Source organism: Bos taurus, chromosome 1 (genome assembly GCF_002263795.3).
Source record: "Bos taurus isolate L1 Dominette 01449 registration number 42190680 breed Hereford chromosome 1, ARS-UCD2.0, whole genome shotgun sequence".
NCBI lineage: Eukaryota > Metazoa > Chordata > Mammalia > Artiodactyla > Bovidae > Bos > Bos taurus.
In genome coordinates, this window is record NC_037328.1 from 94084712 (window position 1) to 94103012 (window position 18301).

The 18301-nt window shown below is 41.1% G+C and overlaps 1 protein-coding gene across 4 annotated transcripts in view; it reads right to left on the minus strand.

Annotated features, from left to right (window-relative positions):
• NLGN1 (neuroligin 1) overlaps positions 1-17880 on the minus strand; it is a 957229-nt gene extending 939349 nt beyond the window's left edge. Inside the window, exon 1 of one of the 4 annotated variants that reach the window (XM_024989875.2) lies at positions 16400-17880. The gene's annotated coding sequence lies outside the window, so the exon portion shown is untranslated. Of the gene's footprint in view, positions 1-15035; positions 15490-16399 lie in introns of those variants that run through there. The other 3 variants (XM_024989880.2, XM_024989874.2, NM_001205973.2) reach the window with 3 other exon arrangements.
• Positions 17881-18301: the final 421 nt, after the last annotated feature.

Consider the following 18301-nt stretch of genomic DNA (forward strand, 5'->3'; position numbering starts at 1 on the left):
ACATTACAAAAACAGTATACTGGCATAAATTTCAAACATACAAACTTGCTGAAAGTTTTCTGCAAAGGGACAATGGCAGGATCAGAGAGAATACCTCTTGCTCCAAATATTATTTAACATTTTGAAATATGATTTACTTTCTGGACAGCAGCCAGGCAATTACCATTGGCAAATATTTCAAGTGGGAGAAATGAAGTGGTTGCTACTAGTCCCATAATTTGGAATTGCTGCTAACAGATTTTACATATCACCAACTTTTCTGCTATTCTTTTTAGAAAAAAACAATAAAATCTTAATATTTCTGCATATCAAGCCTTAGTGTCAGCTTTGCTGATGCTTCAGACTAAACTGTGCAAGTGGCTCCCTCTGGTGCTGCTAATAGTATTAGTTTTGTTTTGTTTCTTTTCATTCACAGCCATGGATGGAAACCAGAGTAGTTGCTGGAAAAGGTAAGGAGAAGCCCTGAGGGCCTGCATCACTTGAAAGGTTTCTTGGGACACAATCCCACCTGGAATACAATTAGATAAAGGTTGACATCTTTTATGATATGGGAAGAGACACAATTTCTTCCTTGGCCTTTTTTCCTTTACTTCATATATACCAAAGAGAACTACAAAAGGTAAAAGAAAAGTCATGTTCACTGAACCCTGGCCAGAGTCCCCCATCCTTGCTGTTGTTGCTGAAAATGCTAATGCCCCAAGAAACTATTTAAGTACTTGTAATGGACCTCCATGCAGCCATGAAGTCTCCAGCCCTGGACTCCACTTTGACTTGTGACCTACATAGTAGTAATTAGAGCAAACATGGGGTCATAAATAGTCTTGCAAGAGGCAACTGAGGGCTCTAGAACAGCCTCTCTGAATGGCAGTGGGGAAGAAGCTGGCAAAATCTCCTTTCATGGCTGCGGTCCACAGTTGTCTCCAATGACTGCTCTTTCAAAATAAGTTCTACCCACAGACAGCCAAGGTTTGAAGTCTAGGCTCCTAGGTCAGTCTCCGCATTGCAAAGCCACGGTGATTAGTCAAAGCCCCTCTGCAATCTGCAGGCTCTCCAGTGTTGATCTTGTCCTCCTTTCTTTCCAAGAGGCAGTACATCCTCCTTGATATACTTCTCTAAAGCACAGCATAGCTTCCACCATCAGCCAGAATGTTAATGCATTATCACTCTGTACACTGAGAAACAAGTGACCATATGTAGCCTATGCCAGCGGAGCTGTAACTGTGAAGAACAATGGCTCTGAGTCAACAACAGAATTAAACTACTCCCTCTTGTGAAGCTCTTCTGAATATTTTAAGTGTTGCCTTGAAAGTGTGGGATTATGTGCAAGCATAAACATTAGCTTAATGCAATTTTTTTGGTACAGAATATGCCAGAGTTTAAAAATCAGAATTGAAATGCAGAAAATAACTTTGGGATAAGTTTCATTTTTTTCATGTGTGATTAAAACATGATTGAAGAGGCATACTTTATGTATAATTAAAGTTGCTTTGTAATTAAGAGATTTAAGCATGTATAGAAAATGATACAGCTTAGTTTGGAGATTTTACAAAGGCGCCTATTAAACACTCACTCCCTAGCAAGCGTATGACTCAAATGTTTTCACATTCTAATGCTGATAGAGTCCTTGAATTTTTTTGAAGCTGCCAATTTCACCATTTCTAAATGCTTTTCCCTTCCTTCCATGTGCTTGGAAAATAAAAACAGCTTTATCTTCCTTGCATTAGCCAAAACAATGATGTAGAACACTCTATAGTCTAATTTCAAAGGCTCAGGAGGCACAAAGAAAGATCCCCTTAATGTCTTGAGACAGAATCTGACTTACCTTTGCCTTCTCCACTATGCTGAGCACTGCGTCTGACCTGTTATATAAAAAATGTGTCAGTCAGTCAGTCAGTTCAGTCTCTCAGTCGTGTCTGACTCTTTGCGACCCCATGAATCGCAGCACACCAGGCCTCCCTGTCCATCACCATCTCCCGGAGTTCACTCAAACTCACGTCCATCAAGTCGGTGATGCCATCCAGCCATCTCATCCTCTGTTGTCTCTTTTTCCTCCTGCCCCCAATCCCTCCCAGCATCAGAGTCTTTTCCAATGAGTCAACTCTTCGCATGAGGTGGCCAAAGTATTGGAGTTTCAGCTTTAGCATCATTCCTTCCAAAGAACATCCAGAGCTGATCTCCTTTAGAATGGACTGGTTGGATCTCCTTGCAGTCCAAGAGACTCTCAAGAGTCTTCTCCAGCACCACAATTCAAAAGCATCAATTCTTCAGTGCTCAGCCTTCTTCACAGTCCAACTGTCACATCCATACATGACCACTGGAAAAACCATTGCCTTGACTAGATGGACCTTTGTTGGCAAAGTAATGTCTCTGCTTTTGAATATGCTCTCTAGGTTGGTCATAACCCTCCTTCCAAGGAGTATGCGTCTTTTAATTTCATGGCTGCAATCACCATCTGCCGTGATTTTGGAGCCCCAAAAAATAAAGTCTGACACTGTTTCCACTGTTTTCCCATCTATTTGCCATGAAGTGATGGGACCAGATGCCATGATCTTAGTTTTCTGAATGTTGAACTTTAAGCCAACTTTTTCACTCTCCTCTTTCACTTTCATCAAGAGGCTTTTGAGTTCCTCTTCACTTTCTGCCATAAGGGTGGTGTCATCTGCATATCTGAGGTTATTGATATTTCTCCTGGCAATCTGGATTCCAGCTTGTGATTCTTCCAGCCCAGCATTTCTCATGATGCATATAAGTTAAATAAGCAGGGTGACAATATATAGCCTTGATGTATTCCTTTTCCTATTTGGAAAAAATGTGTACTAAATGGCTATTACTGAGCAAGCAGAGACTGTGTTTTTACATATTTGCAGAGTGTTATCATGGTAGTAACACTTCTAGACATATTTTAAGCTATATTACATTATTTCATGTAATTCTACAAAAGCCATATGTAGTTGACAATATCAACCCTTTTGGACAGATCAGTTCAGTTCAGTCGCTGAGTCATGTCCAACTGTTTGCGACTCCATGGGCTGCAGCACGCCAGGCCTCCCTGTCCATCACCAACTCCAGGAGTTTACTCAAACTCATGTCCATTGAGTCTGTGATGCCATCCAACCATCTCATCCTCTGTCGTTTCATTCGGCTCCTGCCTTCAATCATTTCCAGCATCAGGGTCTTTTCAAATGATTCAGCTCTTCGCATCAGGTGGCCAAAGTACTGGAGTTTCAGCTTCAACATCAGTCCTTCCAATGAATATTCAGGAGTGATTTCCTTTAGGATGGACTGGTTGCATCGCCTTGCAATCCAAGGGACTCTCAAGAGTCTTCTCCAACATCGTAGTCCAAAAGCATCAATTCTTCGGCACTCAGATTTCTTTATAGTCCAACTCTCACATGTACTTGGACAGATACATAAACTAAATCAATGAAAGAGTGAAGAATACACAGAATCATGCATTTTGTATTGCTTAGCAACAGGATCACCTCTGAGGCTAAAGCGCTTATGCATGCTCAATTGCTCAGTCGTGTCTGACTCTTTGCGACCCCATGAACTGTAGCCTACCAGGCTCCTATGTCCATGAGTGAGGCTAAAGAGTGGGACAGAATAAGTTCCTTTTCCTAAGTATTGTTCATTTTTCAGTCCCTTTCCCATGCCTCAGCTCCTCAATCTCCCATCCTTTCCAGGGATTGCCTCTTGGCCTCTCTCTAGAGCCCTAAAGGATTCTTCTGGTAAGCACCTGGCATGAACAGAAGCTTCATCTCACTGGCAATGGTCCTAATTTAAACTGATTTTCCAGGCCTCACTCTCTTGTTCTTTATGGGTTTGCATGGTACAGACAGGGCCCCAGGAGGAGAGGTGGTTCTGTGAAGCCTCATACTCCTTTAGAGTTTAAGAGAACACCAGTGAGGGAATGACATTCTAAGCTGAATACCAAGGCTATTCCCAGTGTACTTCTGACAGGCAGAGTCGTAATGCACCGATTCATGAGAAATTATGACCTTGTTTATGGAGTTCTATAGAAAACATGCTCATGCTCTTCTGACTGATTCCTTCCTTGTTCCCTGGGTGCTGGTTATTCTACCCACTGATTCCCAAAATGAGCTGCTGTTTTTACAGGGAGTGGATTCCAGGAAAGTCAGGAGGGACATGTTGATTTCATGTGCAATTTAGTAGAAACTAAGGAATATATCTCACTTGAAATTGCACCTCTTAGATCTTAGAAATGGTACAATTTTTTAAGTGGTGATGAGGATGATTGCTGGGTATTAAAAGGCAGATTAGCACCAATTAGACCCTCTCTCTCTGAAGCAAATAGGACATTTCAATAAGTGTGCTATAATCAGCAGATCTGAAAGGACTGACTGGAGCATTATATTGAAAGGAAGCTTGGGAAAAGAAGGTATGTTTGGAGAGACAGAATGTTTCCAGTGCTTCCTGGGGAGAGGGAACCCAGGTCAGAAAACACTATCTAGGCAGGCTATGATAAGAATCTCCTTATAAGAATTTGATGACAAACAATCAAATGATCTCAAGTTGATTTGGTATCAATCACTTACATGCATAAACACACATTCAGAAAGTTGTATTTTCCATTTCAAATAATATAATTTATTTTCTGGCAGAAATGAGTTTCTTCTTATATAAGCAATATGGACTAGTTTTTCCAAAAACCTGTTTATCTCAGGATAAATATATTATTGATATTTCTGATCTGCAGAGGTCCTAAGCCAAACTACTGAACACAGGTCAGAATGAGATGAATTTTCTCAATGAGGACACTTCTTTCTTTTCTACAATAACATTTCTCAATGTGGGTTGGTGTGGGGTTTTTTGCTTTTCCCTTAGAAAAACTCTAGAATGACCAGTTGCTTCTGTCACATGTCCTATTCTTAATTTTCATTGTTTTTTTTTTAAGCAATGCTTTGCTTCCTCTTACCCATTTATTCATATCCCAATCTCCGTCAAGTAATACTTTCTTCACAAAATCTTCCTAAAAATAAAACTCTTTTCTTTATATCTTCTGGCACTTATTGCCTATATTTCTAAACTAATAACTCTATAATCACAGATATGTCATATATGATGCTGGTATATGTATTACTGTCCTGTATATAAAACTGATGCAAGAAGATATTACATAAAGATTGATTTATGAATGCATGTACATAAGCAAGTTCTATCATTGTATGTATTGAGCAAGTCATTTATCTCAACCTCAGCTTTGCCACCTGCAATTTAAGAAAGATGCCCTAAAACTGACTAAAAAAACCAGTATGGCCCAGTCAGTTTCTCAGCTGGAAATACCACTGAATATTTACTGAAAGCTTTAAAAATAAATTACTCTCTTTTACAATATGCATTACAGATCATCTGGGGTCAAAAACTGATTTTTCCCTTTTAACCATAAAAAAGTGATTGCAATGCAAATATAATCTCAACATCCTATTTTACAGTCTAAGACTCTACTATTAATAATATTCTCCATCTTAAATACTCGTATCTCGAATATTTTTCTTGTGGACAAATGGATCTACATTAAATTAGGATTAAAACAATTTAATCATTCAATAAAAATTTACTTGCAACAATACTGAATCTCTATCTTATATAATCCATACTTTTAAAAAAAAAAAAGTTTCAAGAATATCTAGTTGAAAAAACTAGGAAAGGGTTTCTTCATACTGTATAAATCAACTCACTTTTATGGCAAAATAGGTGGGTAAAAGGCAATATTGTGTTTTCTTTGTGATGACTACAGCTACAATGAGAGAAAAGAGAGCGGGACACCTTTGGAGAGCTTGTTATTCATCAGAAAGTAAGTACCCAGCTTTCTGACCACTTAAGAGCAGTGGCAATTTTCAAATACAATACAGAGAAGAAACACTGTTGTCTATGGAATTGCACAGTAAGAACTGTCAAGATATATCCACAAATAGTAGCATCTGACTGATCTAAGCTGAAACTTCTTTTCCTTTTATTCATATCTTTTAAAATCAGTAGTATGTGGCTGAGTAACAATAAAACAAAAAATAAAAAAGAAACTTCATTTTTACCTGCCAATTTCCTCCTGCTTTTTACTGATGACTGTCTTTTTAAGCAGAACATTTGTATATAGTGATAGTTAATTTCTTGTGGAAGTTTTCTTTGTTCTTGATAGAAAATGCATTACCTCCTTGCCTCTTCCCACTTTTACACCCTTTATTTGGCTTTGATTTATTCAGTAATCTTTCCATTTCAGAATGTTTGAGGAGAAGTTTCCTCAATACTAACTCTGTTCTTTTGAACTTTCTGCAGAGCTCACAGTTGTTCTAAATAAGATATGCACGTGTAAACCTCCCAAAAAAGCTGTAAAATCTTAAAGCTATATAACATATATTATATATCTTAAGTTTACCACTTTAGAGTAATATATTTCTATTACTATATATTTATATAACACCAGTGTAAATATACATATATATATAATATTGTGAACATTCTTTATTACTGATTATCTTTACACAAAACAGTTCTCAGGGCCAAAAGATACATTTAATTTCAATTTGATAATATATGGTAAACACTGAAACCAAGGCCCAGAGAGAGGAAGTGAATTACAGGAAGTGACACACATAGTTATTAGAAGAGTCTGTTCCATAAACACAGGTCTCTTGATTCCTAGTCTTATGCTTTTTTATCATACCATTATCCATTTGAGACTAGCTACATTTTCTATACTGCAAACTGGGAGGGTAAGAAGAGAATAAAAAGGGTTAAATCAGATTCTAATCATGCTCACTAAGAATTACATGGTAGTCTCTCTTATCCAAAAGCTTAGAAATTAATCAGTTTGCTTAATTATCATTATTCCATTAGGTTGTTTAAAAGTGAGGATGCATATATCATTAAAGTTGTCATATTTCATTGACTCTGACACACTGTTTTTTTAACCTTTAACATCTCTAGAATCAGGACGCATTTTATAATTTGGTACAGCCAAGCAGCAGCAGAGGCCATTGACTTTGTATGCAAAAATTGGTTGCATTCCCCTTGCCATGACCAGACTACCATCATTCCTGACATTTCAGGACAACTGAAAGAAGAAATATGAGAGCTGGTTATTGTCTGAAAATCTTCCACTGTCACATTCTAGCAAGATCAACATAACACCAGCATCAAACCTTTCAGAAGCTATCAGCTGCTTGGAATGAAATCCTGAAGACCATCATGAAGTACTCTTAAGAAAGGGTGCATCAGTAACACACACACAGACTGCTGTCAGCAAGAACATGGGTATGGATATGACTCAGTCAAAAAAATTCTTCAAAAGAATGAGAAGCTGAAAAGAACAAAAATTTTTGAATTCTTAAACCAATGTGTTAATTAATATACTTTTCACACATACACAAAATTAATATATTAGTAAAATCTACATCCATTTAAGTCTAAATTGCTCTTTATTAAAGTATAATGTTCTAAGTGATAGAAAAATACTGTATAACGATTTAATTGGGGTGCTTCTTCTTTCTAGAGCATATGTAAAATAATGATGTGTTCTGTAATCAGTGGTTCCTTTGTTTAAATGAAATATTTGTAAACTATTAAATGTAACTAAGCATTTTATCCCCTAAGAGAAGCTTCAAGAACTTGCAGTACCTTGGGGCCAATACTGTGAACCATAATTATGTCACAGTGGAGTATGGTGAAGTATGAGACACTGCCACGTCCAGTGGAAAGGTGGTCAGATAAATACCTGGAATACCCATTCCTCTTATGATCTTTATTTGATACAAATGTGCCCACTAAAATGTGAACTACTGTATTCAAAACTCAATATCACTGTTTTCACTTTCAAATATGCCTTCTTAAAACAAAAAGTAGAAGCATCTGTTTCTGACCCCAAACACAGATGGAGCTGCTAATTATCATTTTAAGTTTAATTCAAAAATCAGTTTCCCTGGAGGCGAGGAGCCCAGGTCAGAGGTGGTCGCTGTGGGGCAAACTGCTTCAGACCTGGAGCCTGAAAATAGAGCACTGACGACGCAAAGATATGACTCTGAACACATTCTAAAATGCCGGAGGTAACGGAGAGGATTGTCAATGTCCATCACAAAATTTGCTTTGAAACAAAGAGAAATCAGATCCATTCCTTCTTAGTTCACAGCTCTTTTACCGTGTGGCTTTGGTGTTAAAGCTTCATTGACCCTTTATATTGGTCAAAAAGCAAAATACTTTAGCAAAATGACTTCAGCTATCCACCTTCCATCTACCCTGCCTTACTTTTCCACCTGTCTGCAAATTACTACATGCATCTCTGTCAAAATGACTCAGACATCACCAGCATCTTCTTTCCCTGAAACCCTACTGCACATATTGATGGGAGTATAATTCAGAGTTTATTGCACACAATATTGTCTAGTTTCTGAACATATATTCATTCAGGAAAAAGACACTTATTGAGTGATGTATGACACCATTCACTCTTGTACATGTATTTATACATGTACATACATAGACTTTCTCCTTCCAAAAGTAATTTGAAGCAGCTTATGATAAAAAGGAGATCTGCAAGGAGATACAACCAGTCCATCCTACTGAAGCTGAAACTCCAATACTTTGGCCACCTGATGCAAACAACTGACTCTTGAAAACACCCTGATGCTGGGAAAGATTGAAGGCGGGAGGAGAAGGGGACCACACAGGATGAGATGGTTGGATGGCATCACTGACTCAATGGACATGAGTTTGAGTAAACTCTGGGAGCTGGTGATGGACAGAGAGGCCTGGTGTGCTGCAGTCCATGGGGTTGCAAAGAGTTGGACACAACTGAGCAACTGAACTGAACTGATGATAAAAAGCCCAAATACAATCAAATCTTGATTGAATCAAAGTTTAAGTTCAAGAATGAATTCAAATAATGAAACAGGATAAAGGGAGACAATTCAGGACCCCTGTTTCAACTGAACACAAAATTGGCTCTGAGATTCCATGGAGTTAGCCCCCCCAAAAAAAAAAAATGAAAATAAGGCTTTCTATGTTTTTTTTTTTTTTTTAAAGACTCATCATGTTCAACAAGATACTGGCATGTGAGCTAAAAATTAGTTCCCTCTTCTAGACTCTCCAAGTGAACAGGTACCAAAAGCAGGGAGTGATTCCAATTTGGGCATAACTGATATCAAGTCCTTCTGCATGAGAATAACTGGCAAAAAGTTTCAGTCATTTCTCATATTATTTCTAATTTACAATTATAAGATCATATGATAGACACATGACAAATTATAAGATCTTACATGCTACTTACAGATCATGTAAGAAGAACATGCTCTGGTTTAACTATGGTTTCTGTTATGTGATATACAGGTATAAGTTGAAATGTAGGGTTTGGGATTTATACATGGAATGTAGTATTATTTGGTGTTTGTAATTCCTCTATAAGGCCCATTCCTACATTTTCTGATTCTTCAGAAAATATTTTAAAAAATCTCTGAACAGTATGAAAGCAAATCATTCTGTATCAGAAGCATGAAGCCTGACATGTATACACTTTGTATCCACAGATCCAAGTACTGCTTAATTCTTGTGTGTGTGTGTAAGGACTTAATTCCAGTGTAGACATTCCACATTATTAATATAAGAACTTCAAGGAGGCGAGGGTGTGATATTTATGGCACACCATATTAGGTGCCCTAGGTTACAAATATTGCTTCCTTCCTGTCAGTTAACAAGAGCTCTGGATTTGTTTAAGTGTAACACTGCCATGTCCATGGGAAAAGCAGACCTCTCCTCCAGGCCTTGGGAAAGGACCATGGTTGATCAAAACCAGTCATGCAATGTATCTCTTTGGATGGGTCATAGTTTTAATCAATCAGACATAAAAGGAAGTCTGCTGATAGCTTCTGGTAAAAAAAAAATCCTTTCTGATAAAAAGAGAGATTTCCCTGAGAAGACTTCCTCTCTTTTTACTTTGGGTAAGACTGTATGAAGAGGTGATGTTTGGCTCTGTGGTAGCCATATTGTTTGTTTCGAAAATTGTGAGCCAAGAGAATATAGCAAAACTGTCCCAGAGCACTGACAGTTCAAGGGCTGCCAGAGGTAGCCAATCATGGACCAGTATACTCTAGAATTCCAGTACTCTTGCCTGGAAAATCCCATAGACGGAGGAGCCTGGTAGGCTACAGTCCATGGGGTCACTAAGAGTCTGACATGACTGAGCGACTTCACTTTCACTTTTCACTTTCATGCATCGGAGAAGGAAATGACAACCCACTCCAGTCTTCTTGCCTGGAGAGTCCCAGCGATAGAGGAGCCTGGTGGGCTGCCATCTATGGGGTCGCACAGCGTCGGTCACGACTGAAGCAACTTAGCAGCAGCAGCAGCATACTCTAGAATTCTTGTTCTGAGAGATAAGTCTTTACTGTTTGGACTTTTAATTGGGTATTTTGTTGCCTACATGCAAAAGTTTCATAATAAACATCATATTTTATATTGCTATGTTGTACACAGAACTAAGCAAAACCTGGCATTCAACAAATTCATGGAAAAAAATTGTAATCAATCAGATAAGATCATGGGTCATGACAGCAACACTGATACATCTTTGTAAGGTGTAGTTCTTCCCTATAAGTGTATCCAATAAAAATAAAAGTTGCTCAGTCATGTCCGACTCTTTGCAACTCTATGGACTGTATAGTCCATGGAATTCTCCAGGCCAGAATACTGAAGTGGATAGCCATTCCCTTCTCCAGGGAATCTTCCCAACCCAGGGATAGAATCCAGGTCTCCCATATTACAGGTGAATTCTTTACCAACTGAGCCACCAAAGAAGCCCAAGAATACTGGAGAGGGTAGCCTATCCCTTCTCCAGGGATCTTCCCACCCTAGGAATTGAACTGAGGCCTCCTCTTTGCAGGTGGAGTCTTTACCAGCTGAGCTACCGGGGAAGCCATACTTATTGTATCCGATAGAACTTAAAAAAAACAAAACCCTACACTGAGATAAATAATTAAGCAACCTAATTTAAAGTTACCATAGTCCATGTTAACACACATGTACAAGAAAACGTTATTAATCAAATGCCATCACTGGGATGTGCTGTCTTTATACAAGCCTTAGGAAGGAGTATTAAAACAAAAGATCCGTATTTTCCTTGACAACATTTCTCACATAATTATGGCTATCTAATTTATAATTATGAATATCAAACTTTACTGCTTTATTCAACAGATTGAAGGAGACAAGGTGCTCTCTGACACCCCCAAAAAACAAAGTTAGGAAGAGTAAGATGCCTCCATTCTGCTCATTATTTTTCCAATTAAACTATCATCCAGAAGAAAAATAAAATCACAGTTTTATCATAGTTATTTTATGAATATTTAGCATGTGAAAAAATTACATCTATTCTCTTCTGTGACTATTTACTTTTTTTCTTTACTTTTCCTCCTTTCTAAATTCTAAAGTATTTAGGTGAACTTTTACATATTCATTTATTCTTTCACAGTGGCAAAAACTTTTAAGTTTCCAGCCCCAAATCTGTTTCCCCTTCTTTTTTCATAGATTCTGACTTTCTCCAAGGTAGTGGTATGCCAAAGGAAAGACACATTTCCCAACGTGTTGGGTACCTGGAAGTAGCCATTTGATACAGTTCTGGTAGGTACGGAAATCTATGGGGAGAATGTCCACATGACAAGAAAGACAAAATGCTCAAAGAGAAGGCCTGTTTGGTCCTTCATCTCCCATTTTTCTTTTTTTAATCTCATCAAGAGCCCTCTGCCATTTATTAACCAAAAACCAAACAGATCCTTACCACCACTGCAGTGCAAAGAAAAGGGGGAAGTAGGAAATGAGGAATTTCCTTCCTCCAGACTCCAATCATTCTCAAGTTCTCAACTCAGGATGATTTTACCTCTAAGGGACATTTGGCAACTTGTGGAGAAAGTCCTGGTTGTCATAACTGGGTAGGTGACTGAGTGGGGTGTGCTGCCGGCATCTAGTGGGTAGAGGCCAAGGATACTGCTAAACATCCTACTAATACAATGTACCAGACACCTCACACACACACAACAAACACTTATGAGCCCCAGATGACAACAGCGCCAAAGTTGAGAAATCCTGAGCTAGAAAACCCTGTTAGCTTCCCCCACCCACTCCTGCTTTGGGCCTAGAAAGCAGACATGATGCCTGGGGTACAGCAGTGATCTTAGGACCATAGGAAACCACCAACACGAAAGATGAAGCCTGACTCCTTGTTCAAATGCTTAATCAACTCTCTTCTCCTGACTTTTATCATTAGAAGAGATAAATAAATCCTTATTTACTTAATCCATTATTAGCCAGATTTTCTGTTGCCTCATAGCCAAATGTATTTATAAGCAATACATTTATCATTCACTTATGGTCTACTTTACATTCAGACATGGAGCTAAGCATTCTGAATGAAATGATAAATTAGGTATATTTTTTAACCTCTGGGAACTTACTCTCCAGTGAGGGAGCCAACCATCAGCAAGTGTGAAAGGTGGGCTACTTCTAGTATGGATAACATGTTGTGGGAGCTCAGAGTAAGGATAGCAGGGTGACAGAGAAAAGAACACTCTAAAGAAATAAATGTTTTCCCATCCTAGAGTTAGGATATATCTGGCAGGGGGGCGTAGAGGAGAATAGAAAGTAATCCATAACAGAAGATTAGTATAAGGAAAGCACAGAAGCCTAAAATGTCAAGTAGTATTGGGGAAAATGGTAGGGAGGAGTCAAGTGAATGGAATGAAGAGCAAATTGGGGAGGAATTCCAGGTGGAAGGTATTTTAATCTAAAAAGGGAGACTGGGGAGTAAATTGTGAAAAGAATTGAGTGCCCTCAGAATTATGGATATTAGCATCCAAAATATAAAGAGCCACTGGCCATGGCTGATAAAAGATCTGTAAGACCATACCTGTGTTTTAGAAAAATAGGTAACTTAGGTGAACTGGTCTCAGATGATTTCATTTACAAATAATTAAATATAATTGAGGAATCATAACTTTCTATTTACGTTCTAATAAGATAGATTCCAAACTTCACTTCAAAATACTTAAAAGTATTTTGTGGCAAAAGTGTATTGTTGAACTGTTGCAGTTTCCAATGTTACTGTTAATTCCAATTGTGTTTTGCTTTCAAAAACTATAAATTAATATTTGTTAGATAATTCATAAAATTCCTTTGTATAAAAATTTTAAAAAAGAATTCTAGAAATAAATGATTATTATGCTTTGCTTTAAAGAATGTTAGAAGGGTTTGTTTCAGCACATGGAAACCCAGAGAGGTATTTATCAATTATACCCACTAATCAATACTGTCCCTCAGAAAGTTGCCAATAACATTGGGGCATGTGTTTATATCTGTATTCTCTAGCTATAGCTTATTCACTATCCTATAAAAATTGTAATTAATTAAAGAAATGTGAAGAATGATATAGACCCTGTCACTGAATAACCATGTGGAAATAATAAAAATAGAATAAAATATAAGAATTTCAGGGTTGGAAGAGACTTCAGACTCAGGGAAGTCAGCCAACCATGAAAAGAGTCATCAAACGTTCAAATACTCTACCTGTAGCAAATGGAGTTCTCAGCCTACCTCTGTGAATGTATATTCCATCTTCAGTTTCAAAACAATTCAGACATTTGTAATTGCAAATACGTTATACCTAAACATAAAGGAAAATTTCGCAAAATGAAGCCCCACTAAGGGAGTAAAAGACTGAGAGAAAATACTTTGGAAGGAGGGAGACTATGGAAAGGAGAGTTGCTTCAGAGGGCTTTTCTGAAACCTACACTGCAGGAAGTCTATTACAGTAGGCTGAAAGACTGACTCCCTCAATTTCTGCTTATGTTAAGAGGATTGGAAAGACTAACTGTAGAATAGCAGGCTTACAGATAACAGTTACTTCTTTTCATCAAACCATGTAATCGGAAGGCCTGAGTAATGATTAACTTCCACTTGCTCTGTGAATCACTCAATCACTCCGCAGAGCAGGTAGACTTATATTCATTCTCTGCCAAGGGCACGGTAAACCTAATGTTTTTGCACTTAACATTTAATATTTTAAGTAGGTGCATGGCCCTTGCTTCTGAGCTCATTTCTGAAAGCTGGTGTTCTGTTAGGCTGATTGAAATGCTGAGGCATGTTATATCTTTTACACATGTACCTCCACTTTCTCCAAGTGATATTTTTATATCTACGATCCTATTTATAATTAAGCACAATTAATTTTTGAGAAATATATTATGATTGGAATCTTCATGGACGGCATGATTATTTATTTAAGCAAAAATAGTCTAGTTTCAGTATGAAAAGAAGGAAAAAGTATATGAAGTATCTATAAAATGGCAGAGTAACAGACACGGGGTTAGTTATCCGAATTCATGTCTCCTAAGTCCTATATGTATCACTATGGTCCTGGAAATGAAAAAAGAAATAGTATAATACCTTTGTGGAGAGCAACTACTCATGATTCAGAATGATCACAAATGAATCAAATATTAGACACAGAATTTTCCTCATCTCTATAACACCCTAACAACCTCTTCTGGAATAAATCATTCCCACTAGAAAATCTCAACCTAAATAATTGTAGGTGGCTTTTCATTTCTACTCACAAAGCATTGGGCTGGCCGGTCAGGAGCCGAAGGAGAAGGTTGGAAATGTTTGGACTCCCTCTCTGTTCTGCCCGGGGACTCGACTGCCCCATAATGCATAATCTATTAGCTGCTCATCGCAGGGGATCTAAGGAGTGACATCTTGACTGGAACCACGCAGAACTGAAAACCACTTCGCAGGAAATGTGGGGAAGAGCAACTTTCCTAGCCCTGTCAAACTACGAGGCTGCACCGGCCCCAGAACGAGCCGGAGGGCCCGGGAGGGAGAGCCCGAGGCTGGAGGCAGCTCCTCCGCGCTCCGCCCCGGCCTCAAGCGAGGGTTTTCTCGCGGAGGAGGCATTGTTCCTCCATCTGCTCAGCCTCCGCGTTTCGCCAGGAAACCCTCCCCGCTCTCTGGTAATCTTTTCCCTAATGCTTCGGTACCTCTCTGCCGATTTTTCGGGTCCCGGTCTCTGGTCCCTGGACACCGCTCTAGGGTGAAAGGCTGCAGCGACTGGGGCGCCGCTCTAAGGCGTCGGAGGCGACTGCACTCGTCCGCCGGAGCTCGGGCGACGTGCGCGCATCGCTCTCGCTTCCTGCCTTCTCTCGGGGCTCTCCGGCTCTGACGGGCTCCCCCGGCTTCTTAGCCCGACTCCGGCTCGCCTTCCCCGCGGTCTGTAGTCACAACCGCCCCTCGCGCTCCGCGTAGCCGCCGAGTCGTCGGCGCGCCGACACGACGCCCCCCAGCCCGCAGACCCGGACTCGGGCTTGGAAGGGTCAGGGCGCCGCGGGAGGTGGGGAGGAGGGGCGCGGCGAGCCGGGGCAGGTGGGGAGCGCGGGGGGCGGCGCGGGGCGGGGGAAGAGGGAGCCCAGGAAAAGAGGAGATGCATTTGCTTTGAAAACGCCAGTAAGGAGAGGACGGAGCGGGCAGGAGCGGAGAAGAGCCGAGAACACCCACCAGGAGGTGTGGGCAAAAGGGGCAATTTACAAAGTGCCAGGGCGCGAGCTGTGCACGGAGGAGGAAGGAGGCTGGAAGGAGGAAAGGGAAAATAAGGGCAAGTTCCCACCTCTCCCCAGAAGGTCGAGTCTGAAAACGCTTCCACTGAACAGAGTTAAACAGGGACTGATCGTGTTGTGAAGGGTGGATTTAAAAAGGAATTAAGTGTCGTGTAGTTTTGCCTGTACTAGACTCCGCTCCATCTTGCTCAACTCTGGTAAATGACCCTCCAAGTAAATGAACTGACAGAAAGAAATGGAAGCTGCCTCCGCGGCGGAGTCGTCTAGAGGTACTGGCTGTTCGTTACAGGAAAATAACAATTTGGGAGGTTCCACGACCCCCACTGCTAAAGAAACCACCCAGTTCGTTAAAGTTCATCATTTTTTATTGCTTTTATTTTCGTCAGAGGATAGAGGTGAGGGGTTGGCACCAAGAAACGTTTAAAACAGCTATCTAGGTAGCATTCTTTTCCAAAAAGATTAAATGACTTCCTAAAAGGGGATTGGGAAACTCAGTTACTCGGCTGGGAGAAGGGAGGGAGGAAGAGGGGGGAGAGAGAGGCGGGGGGGGGGGGGGGTGCAGGGAGAGAGAAGCATTTAAACTCTAACAGACGTTAACACCTCCAGCAACCCTCTTCTCCCGCCCCCGCCCCAACCCGACGGAATTGAAAAAGGGTTAAGCGTGCGGAGAGAGCAGGGCAGGGTGGGTGGAGGTGGGGTAAAAGAGGGAGAGGCGAGGAGTAGGAAGTTCTCGGCAATCCCCGAGATTACGAAAAACGCCGGAGCTCGGTGGACGCAGGAAGCTCCCTTACCTTTCTCTCTAAGCCCCGTTTGCACCTGATCTGCAACCATAAATACTTCGTGATGCTTAGAGTGCAGCCAAACGATGGCCGAATGTTAAACAATTCTTCACTCTCCCTCCCCTTTTGAAAAAACAGGCTCAAAAGAATGTTAATACTGTTCTCGTTATCCATCCGCTCCAAAACATTCCGCTTTGTCGCTAAGAGAGACGAAAACCCAGCGTTTGGGCACGCGTTTATGTATTTATATATTATGCGGTCGGTATATAAACATATATACGTTTTCTGCGTATAAATCCAAAAAGAAAAGCACCACAGATGCCTCTGAAAGCGGGAGGGGACGGGGAAAGAAAAAACTTGGCAAGCCAAATGTATCCAAAGATTTCGTACCAGGAGCCACCTGCTTCAATATGCAGAATTCCCGGGAAGATTTAGAAGGAGAAGGGGAAAAAAATTAAAAATAAAATACCCCAAGCACACACTTGAAACTGGAAGACGACTAAGACGCGTGGAAATGGAGAGGATGAGAAGATCTCCCGAGGGTACAGATCCGTCAGCTAAGTGAGCAGTCGCCTCCGAAAATCACAGTCGAGGAGGTGGCTGCAGACGCGTCCCCTGCTCCGGTCCCCGCCGCCGCCGCCGCTGCTACCTGTAGACACGCGCACACACACACACACCCGCGCGCACCCACGCGGGCACACACACAGCACAACCTCCTCTCCCTCTCTCCCCCTCTCTGTGGCGTTGCTGGGTGCAGGAGTCTGAATCAAGCTAGACCCATCCTCCCGACCCCGTCCCGCCCCCGCAGAGCCACGATTGCCTCCCCCGCCACTCTCTCTGCGCCCCGTTTATTGCACAAGCAGTCCCTTCCCTGCAAGCCCCCTCCCCCGGGCCGGAGCCACAATCGCCTTGGGGGTGGGCTTCAGGGGCATGGGTCCAGCGGTGGCAGACGTGATGTGGGTCGTGGTCCTTCCCTTTTACAAGTTCCGCCCTCCTCCCTCCCTCCTCCAGCAGCGACCGAGCATCCTCCGCCCTCAGCACCCGCAGCGCCCGCGGCGGCAGGAGGGGTTAAGGGCCCCCGGCGTCACGTGTGACGTTCACCAAACCCCTCGCCAGAGCGTGCGAGTGAACCGCGCGGCAGGCAAGCTGCGAGGCCTCAGATGCGATGACTTTCTCGGTTCTAGGCGTCATTATGCTTCCCTTCCAGGCGTTTTCGTCTTGGTGACTGCGAGTGAGGAGTTGGAGGCAACAGCCTTCTACTGTGCTGCTTCAGTTTTTTTCTTTTTTTTTTTCCCCTTCCCCCTTGGTAAATCCCTTGCCACAGAACTCGCCCCTGATTTCTGTTTCCACCAGCCAGAGGCAGAGTAAGCTCCGAATTAAAGTGTTGGTTGTAGTCTCGTCTGTGGGAGTAGTGTAAATGCAAAGCCACTGCCTCTGGCCTCTTCCTGCTGGTTGCACCCACGTCTTCTGCCCCTAGATTGGTGATTTTTAAGAATTCATCATAGCTAATCAGTGTTGGCTTTTGTGACGGGTGTGACTCACTATACCACATTGTTTACACCTACACACCTCCTAGCAGCTTCTCTGTGTGAATTTTAGATGCAAGTGAGTTGGGTGGGGGGCAGGGGCCTGCCAAGGGAACCATTGAATTAACTGACTGCAACTTGTAATAATATTAATAAGAATGAAATTCACAAGTAGGAAATCCGTAGGAGAGATCCGTGACATATAGTCTTGAAAAGTGTTTTTGCTTGTTTAAGTGCTTGCTTCATATTTCTCATTTGCATGCATGCTGTAATCTGTAAAATTCAGGTCAAAGAAAGGAACTTTAACCAACATGTAGAATGCAGTTGCTCTAATGTATTACTCATTAATTAATAATAATAAATAACCAGAATATGTGATCTGATTTTG